At 48.7% G+C, this 8,280-nt stretch overlaps 1 long non-coding RNA gene across 1 annotated transcript in view; it reads right to left on the bottom strand.

The window, feature by feature from the left end:
- Window positions 1–218: 218 nt before the first annotated feature.
- Window positions 219–8,280, bottom strand: part of LOC139794146 (uncharacterized) — a 34,607-nt gene continuing 26,545 nt past the window's right edge. The window contains exon 3 of the long non-coding RNA XR_011724975.1: window positions 219–439. This is a non-coding gene — a long non-coding RNA (uncharacterized lncRNA). The remainder of the gene's footprint in view (window positions 440–8,280) is intronic.

Raw genomic sequence — 8,280 nt, 5'->3', positions numbered from 1 at the left:
GTGTAGTGGGATGACTCCAGTGAGAAGCTGTAGGAAGTCTGCAGCTGTTCTGGCCCAGTTCTGGCCCAGCAGCAATGATGATGACGCCCATAACACAATAACATGTTCAAGAAGGGGAAAAGGGAACTGCTAAAAGACCTGCAGGAGGGAAGAGATAGGGGGGTGAGAGCAGTACTGGAACAGAGATACCAGGGTTGGTGAGGAAGTCAGGAGAGGATGTTCCAGGGCAAAGATTTCCACACAGTCTGCGGTGAGGTAGCAACTGTCCCCTGCAGCCCATGGAGAAGCACAGTGGAGCAGCCTGTGAAGGACTGTGATGGAACAGAGGTGGACCTGCAGCCGTGGAGGACTCCACACCAGGGAAGGTTGCTGTGCCTGAAGCAGACTGTGACTCTGTGGGCAGCCCATGCTGGAGCCATCTGTTCCTGAGGGACTGCACCTGGTGGAAGAGACTCATGTTGGAGGGGTTCGTGAAGGACTCTCTCTTGAGGGAGGGACCCCGCACAGACTGTGAGGAGTCCTCCCCCCTGTAGATGAAGGAGCAGCAGAAAACAGCAGAAAACTGACTCCAAATTCCATTCCCTGTCCCCCTGCCTGCTTGCAGAGAGGAGGCAGAGAAATCGGGAGCAAAGTGATTTGGAAGGGAGGGTTGGAAGAAAGTGGTTTTAAGGTCTGGTTTTGTTTCTCACTGTCCTGCTCCCATTAAATTTTTTTCCCTGAGTCAAGTCTGGTTTGCCTGTGAGTGAATTGGTGAGTGAACACTCCTTGTCTCGACTTACAAGCTTTTTGTTATATTTTCCCCTTCCCATTCCATCGTGGGGGAGAGTGAGTGAGTGAGTGGCCACATGTTCTTTGCTGCCAGCTGGGCCTAAACCACGACAGATGCCACAAGAAGCTTGGTTTCAAACCAACATGTCTGATTCACTCATGACACTGGTTCTTTTGAAATATTTTCTCCTTTGCTGGAAGGTTCAGAGGTGCCTGGTTTAAAATGTTATTTTGTACTCAAACCAGCCTCAGGATCCCCTGGATTCTCATCAGACCTGCTTGGTCACACCAAGCCCTACTCTGATCTACCCTAAGCAGTGTCCCACAGAGGCTGCCCTGGTATTTCAAGCCTTGCCCTGCCATAGCCTCACTTTCCACTAAACAGCCTAGGAAGTTTTTATTTAAATGGTTTCTATGGCCGACAGTCCCGCTGTCTGGGCTGACAGTACCTCAAGTACCCACTGAAGCAGCAATCTCTAACATGCTCCCAAGACCTTATCTTTGCCAATTCTTTTTAGATGGGGCTTGATTTTCCTCATGCTTACACCTGCTTCACAGGAGGGTAACTCCACTAAAAAGGCTCCTCATTTACACCTGTGGAAGGAAAGAGAAGGATCAAGGTCATCCCCTGCAGGAAGAATGTACATAAAATACTGCCTGCATGATACACTATAAAAAAACCCAATCCCCCAACTGATTCCACCACCTCAGCCCAGAAACTCCTGTCCAAAAAAACCCTCCATTGTTGTTTTTAATAAAAACTTTATGAAAAGGAAACTGCCTTCCTGAGCCATCCCGCACAGACTCAGGAGAACTGTTGGGTTGGATTGTGACAGCATAAACTGGTTTATTGCCAGAAAACTCAACAGATGCCAGCGGTGTGACATGGAGCAAGGATTTGGCAGTTTGTTCTAACAGTCTGACAGCAGCAGGCATTTTAGACTCCAACAGATAAGAAATTGGCCAGCAAAATGCATTGATGGAGTATGTGGGCTGCTGACTCTGCCCTGCCACCTCCCTCAAATAATGTGGGACTGAGTCCAGGGAGACTGCATGGCTTTTGCCGGGTAGCAGGACTGGTAGATCCCATACAGCCAATAACCTTGTTTCTGCAAGAAGCCATTGTTTAGAGAAACAGCATCTGCTGTATATTTTTTTGGAGCTAGAAAATGGCTCATCACACATTTCATAGTTGCAGAGCACTTTCTGAGCCTTTTCTTGAGGAAGCAGGTGATGCCTTGATACTGTGATGGCTACTGATGAAGAAACACTATTTGGAGAGGGAGATGCTACCATCAAATAGTGCAATGAGGCATTTCTCTGCTAGAGAGATCAGTGGATTGGTCTAACTGTAGAAAAAGGAAGGCTAGAGTGAACAATAGATAGGTAGATAGATGGAGGTGTTCCATCATCAATCGTCCTTCTATTTACTGTGCTGGCTGGCCAACATCACCTTGGCACTCTCTGTCCTCTTCTCACAGCCAGGTACCTATCCACAGTGCCAGAAGATGGATAGCAACTGGTTCATTAGGTCTTTCTGGCCTGAACCCACACTTCCTTGTAAGTACAGAGCCTTGTGGAGTTTGTAGTTCAGGCTTCAGATTCTCCTTGAGAAACTGAGTCCTCTCTGGTTTTGTTGGCCAATATATCCTGCACTGCAATGAGGAGAAACTCCAGGGGTCACAGGAGGCACAAGGTATGGGCTGCATCTAGCTGGGAAGCTTGATCACTAGGGGATAACAAGGACAGCAAGTTCTTAATTTAGCTTGAAGGGACAATGAAGCTGCGTGGGAAAATGCAATGTCCTACCAACAGAATTGTACAGAATGTCCAGATGTTTGTCCTTTGACAAAAAACAACCAAACAAACAAAAAAACAAAAAAAAAAACCCAACCAAAAAACCCCAGTAATTCAAAAGCTCCTCTGGTCCCCTCAAATCTCCCCAGTTTCTACATTTCACCTGCACCTGCAGATGTAAGCAATCATTGAAATATTGAAATATTAGAAATCCCTGCAGATAATAGATCCAGGTTTTGCTCAGTGACATGCTCTGCCACTGCTGGCAGAGGCTCTGCAGCTCTGTAACACATCGAGACAACATTTCCAAGAGAACCAAGCCTTTTCTTGTGGCTGAGAACAGCATCTGAAGCAAGACCACCATGAATCCAAGCTTACACAACTATTTGGTCTTCTAAGACTATTTTGTACAAGACTATTGCTTTCTAAGTTTCTCTGCCCTTCCTAGAAAAATCTGCTGGCAGCTCTCTGCAGCAAAGCTGCTCACGAGAGCCCTTCCCCTTTCACATTGGCTGCAAACAGCTCCTCTTCATAGCAAGGAAGCATCTTCCTCAGAGATGCAAGATGCCGAGCAGGAGCATCCAGGACAGCCCTACCCAGTGTGTGCAGCTGCTTCCCCATCTCTACCTGTGGCCACCTTGGCACATGTGAGAAATCTTCGTCCTTTGTATGAGCAGGTTCCCCATCCCTTTTCTAGGCTTTGCAGGAGGGTGAGTGGCATAGCCTGACACAAGAGCAATGACAGCCAATTACTGGCTTTAAAAATTACCCCCCAGGTGAGTGGGCTGCCCAGCTGCTGTCAGACTGATTTCAGGTTAGGCTGGAAATTGTCAGCCGGCTGACAGAGCCCCTGGTTAGTCACCACCACCCGTGAAGGATGTGCCAGCACTTCCCATGCTGTTCTCTGCTTGACTTTTATTCCCAGCCCCTAGAGTTCAGAAGGAGGTTTTGGAGGATTGTAGGGGAAATGCCCAATGCCTTGCCAGCTGTACTGTGGGGAGCAATCTGGCAGGGAGAAAACCTCCCTTCTGCCTGCAGCCAGGACCAGCAGGGCAGGACAAGTGCTGGGGAGCCTGAAAGCAGAAGAGCCAAGGGCCAGCAGAAAGGAGCTGCTGCTCAAGGGAATGTGGGCAGAAGTGGCTCATCAGGCTGTATCCATAGGCAAACAGAGGGAAGGAGGTCAAGCAGCATGGGCTAGGCTGTGGCAGCTGTGCAGCCAGGCCCAAGGAGCAGGGGACAGGGGTACGTCAGCACAAAGCCCAGCACCAGCCCTAAAATGCAGGTGTTGTCATGCCATGGACTGCTGTGTGAAAGAGAGAGCCAGGAGGACTTCACCAGGCATGAGAGATAATGTGGAAAGAGGCTGAAAGCATGAGCAGGGTGTATGCCCCAGAGAAGCACCAAGCCTGTTAGCCCCTGGGACTGTGGAGGGAGCCCATCCAAGCACAGGGCAGCCCTGCCAGCATCACCCACATGTGCCCGGTGCCAGCATCCCACCATCCCAACTGTCCCCTGCCCCAGCAGCAGCCACGTGTCACATTTGCTGTGCAAAGGTTTCCATTTCAGACAGTGTGATTCAACTTTTCTCTCCAGATAAAGTTATTAAGGCAAATTTGATCAAAATGACACATGGATTACAGCGTGTGTTGCAGACTCTAATTCTGTTTACTGTTACGGGGGAATGGGCAATTATTACAAAAGCTGGGATAGAGTGTTTTTAATAACATTTCTTGTTAAGATTTAATTACAGGAAATTGTATTTTCTTAATCACTGAAAACTCAACTGCCTGGGAAATTTTTTTATATAATTTTGTTTGTAGTTTATTAAATCCTTAGGTTATTCCTTTTCTGAGGCTTTGTTTTAGTCACTCGCTAAGTGCTTTTAACATGTGTAGGAGCAGATTGCTCAGAAGCACAAAGAAACTAAAGGGAGCAGACTCTGGGAGGCAGGGCTGGCCTTTGACAAAGCAGATTTCTGTGAAGGATTGAGTGGTCCTAAGGTACTCTTTAAAAAGCAAAACAAAACCAAATTCTAGCACTTTCCTCTCTCACCTGTCTACCCTTCAGCCTGACTGATGCTGGTACCCATGCCTGCCAGGGCTACTCCCCTGCACCACCCTGGTGCAGTTCTCTGAAGCAAGAGTGACCTGTGGGGCTCTCCAAAGGGAGGGCCAACTTCTAAAAAAGCATGTCAAAGCAGGGGGGGGGTGAATAACCTGAGAAAATGAAGGGAGGCCTGGAAATACATGACAAGGAAGAGGAAACAGGGTGGTGTAATACCTGTTGTCTTGAGCATCAGTGGTCCCCAGGCTGAGCAGTCAGCTCACAGACAGGCCAGGGACAGAGCCTGGGTCACCCCTTCTTTTCCCAGGGGTAAGCTGGCATGCCAGAGCTCCTTTCTCAAAGAGGTGTGCCAGATCTTGACAGCCAAACCAATGAAGGAGTAGCCAGGTCAAAGGACCAGGCTTGTCAGGGCTGCTGAACACCTGCTATCCCTCTGGTAACCCACCCAAGAAGGTGCCATCAAGGAGAAATGATGACCCACATGAACACCATGCCCTTGCATGGGGCCAAGATTTCTCCAACAACTGCTACAGCAAAATGTCACCATTTCAGTGCTGCAGCTCTGGGTAGGAAGGAGAACTGGTGATCCAAAAGGAGCCAAGCAGCTGCTTCAAATAACAAGGGTAGCAGATCTCTCAGCCAAGGGCCGCTAGTGCCCTGGGCTCTGCTCCCAGCCCCTCGTGGGGGTTTGGAGGACAGCAAGGCAGCTGAAAGCAGTGAAAGGGGTGATTGTGCAGCTCAAAGACCAGGCTAGCTCCTGCTGGCGTGCAAAGCAGCCTCCCTTTGTGTACAGGGTAACACTGAAAGGACACCAGACCTCGGGAGAGATGAGCCATCACCACTGCTGCTCATGAATGGGGTGCAGGTGCCTTCCACCCACCCACAGCCCTTCAGAAAGTGGCTCAGTCCCCCTGCTGACTGCCTCATCTCCCCCCTGATGCACATGCAAAGGAGAATGGGCTTATCTCTGCCTCATCCCCAGTCTGGAGAGACTTGGTATTCAAGCCCCACGAGTGGTTAGCCAGACAGGGATCCTACCTGCTCTCTGGATGCCAGCCTGGCAGGGAGCCCATGATGATGTGAGGCACCACAATACCAGGAGCTCAGCACAGCCAAAGTCTTTCCCTTCCCTTCCCTACTTCAAGCACTGTCTGCAGAGCAAGGATCCCTTGAGCAGCTCGTGCCCTGACTTTGGCCTGGCATTTCATGGTTGAAAATGTATTTGGAGAGGTCTCTCTGTCTCTCTTTGCTGAAGATGAAGTTGTAGGGTGACATTTGAGTCCAGATAATTTACAAACCCTAAAAGTGACAGGCAAGCCACAGACTGCAAGCTGAATGTAGCCTAAGCCTGCCCTTGGACTTGCCAGGGTCTAGGTAGGACTGGGCAGACTTCAGTGCATTTGCCAAAGCCATAGATACTTGCTGACTCTTCTGATACCAGAATTAGGTTGTAAAGCATCAAAGGAATGTAGGAAGGGACTGGTACAAAGTAAGAAATAAATGGTGGATCTTCATGCAATGCTTTGTTAAACTATGGGTTGTCGAGGATGTTCAGCATCAACATGGATTCAAAAGGCAGCAAACCAAAGAAGGAAGACAAACCTATTGGTGGCTTCACCAAGGAGATATGGCCAGAGAGTGTTTGAGATGCAGATTGCTGGGAGCTAGGGAAGTATTCTGGAGAAGCTGCACTGCACACTTGTCCTCTTCTGGCACTCTTCCATAGCATGCAGTCACAGATCTGTCCGGCTCCAGGACAGTGACAGTCAGTGACTTGATAACTTCCCCAAAACACCATACCCTTCACTTCAGGATCTAATCATTGAAAATAAGAAATATCTGCAGACAAACATGCCAAACACCAGTGCCAAATCTACCACGTAGGGTAGATCAATCCCAGCAGATCCTTGTCTAGTGTGGCATGAATACATCTGTCCTCTGTTCCAGCTCTGACTGTGTGTTTTTCAGTCAGAGCTGTTTCTTTAAACCCATCACTGTCTTTCATTGTCTGCTTTCTTAAACCAGAGTATTTTCTCCCATGAGAAATTTCTCCTATGTTTGCAGACTGGAGACTTGTATTAATTAAAGAAGGTAGACTTACTTGGGAGGGGCATAGAGAAAGAAGGAAGCAGATCGCTGCCATTACCCGTGCATTGCTTGCAGCAGGCACAGAGAGAAAGAGCAGCTGTGGAGCAGCTCAACTCCCTCCCCAGCTGCAGCCTGCTGTCCCACTCCCTTCCCTCTCCTCCACCCCACTCTGTCCATCCCATGGGACTGAGGAGCCCAATGAAACATGACACTGAGAGCACTGATGCAAGAGTTTCTCCAATAGCTCTATATGTGCCTGGCACAGATCAGATCTCAGGATAATCATCTTTGAAGGTTCCTTGCTTTCAAGGTCTTGCATCTGTCACAAAGGAGCATTTCCCATCTGCTGGGATTTACTCCAGGTTCCCAGGACCCAGCTGATTCCTGCCTACTCACCCTCAATCAAGAGCAGTCACATCAATCTCTATCCTAGCTTCAGCTAATATCCCCAGGGCAGATCTTGTTGCAAGGAGAGCGTAGGCTTGCACAGGGTGAGCTTCAGCTGGTAACTCTGCAGATTACATTGCAGAGGCCACAGCTATCTGAGGTTATAAAAGGTGTTCCCTCTAACCCAGACTTCATGATTCAGAGGTAGTAGGTTCCTGTAACCCAAGTGTGGGTACACCCAAGGCTGAGGAAGCTCAGGCTCAGGCTGATGGGATGCTCTGGAGCACACTGAGGAGTGCAACACCTGTAAACCCTTTGATTCCCCAAAGCGAAAGAACGATATTAGTAACACACATATTTTCAGACCAGGTACCACAAGTACTGGGCTGGTGCTGAGGAATCCAGTGGCACAGGAAACACATCACAGACATGCTGCCCACACGTGAGCTTGGCAATCATTTTCAAAAACCTCCACCAGTTTTAGCCACAGTGACCTTTTGGTACCTGTCCCAATCCATCCCAGCTAGCTGGTTCCTCAACTCTTACTGTCAGACAGCAGAGATCAGCCTCTCAGTCTCCATGCCTGTATCTTTGCTTTCTGGAGCCCAGGGATGAAAGAGAAGCTCCTCTTATAGTGCAGCTTCCTCCAGATGCTTTGGACTTGGGGGCTTCCCTCTGTGAAAAAAACCTTTCTAGGAGACTGTAGGCTCGCAGCAACATCTACAGAAATTTAGGATGTACTGCAGGCTCTATGGAGAGAAGCAGAGCCAGCAGCAACAGGGAGCCAAATCAACACTTTTAATATACATCAGCTTTCCACACCACCACCTTCCCATGGCAGCCAGAAATGTGAGAGACACATCTCAAACACGGAGCAGTAATTAGAAAAGGTGAAACTCGGATTTGTTTCCATATTTTGCATATCAAAGCTCTGAAGCGAGGGAGGCTTTGGTGCAATGAGTCTTGAAATACTCCACAATCTCCTGTGTCTTAAGAAGCAGCAGCTCAGACTGCTTCCTTCAGAAAAAAAAAGGAATGGATGGGCTCAGTGTGACCAGTCCTTGGCACTGGCTACTGCTGGACTCTTTCAAGGGAGACAGAATAAATCTGAAGGTATAAGCCATGCCTGGGGAAGTTTTTCCCATTTCAGTCAGCCTGTATTACATGCTGTGAGAA

Source organism: Heliangelus exortis, chromosome 3, assembly GCF_036169615.1.
Source record: "Heliangelus exortis chromosome 3, bHelExo1.hap1, whole genome shotgun sequence".
Lineage (NCBI taxonomy): Eukaryota > Metazoa > Chordata > Aves > Apodiformes > Trochilidae > Heliangelus > Heliangelus exortis.
Note: the sequence above shows the minus strand (reverse complement) of the source record. Positions and strands in the feature narration are given on the sequence as shown.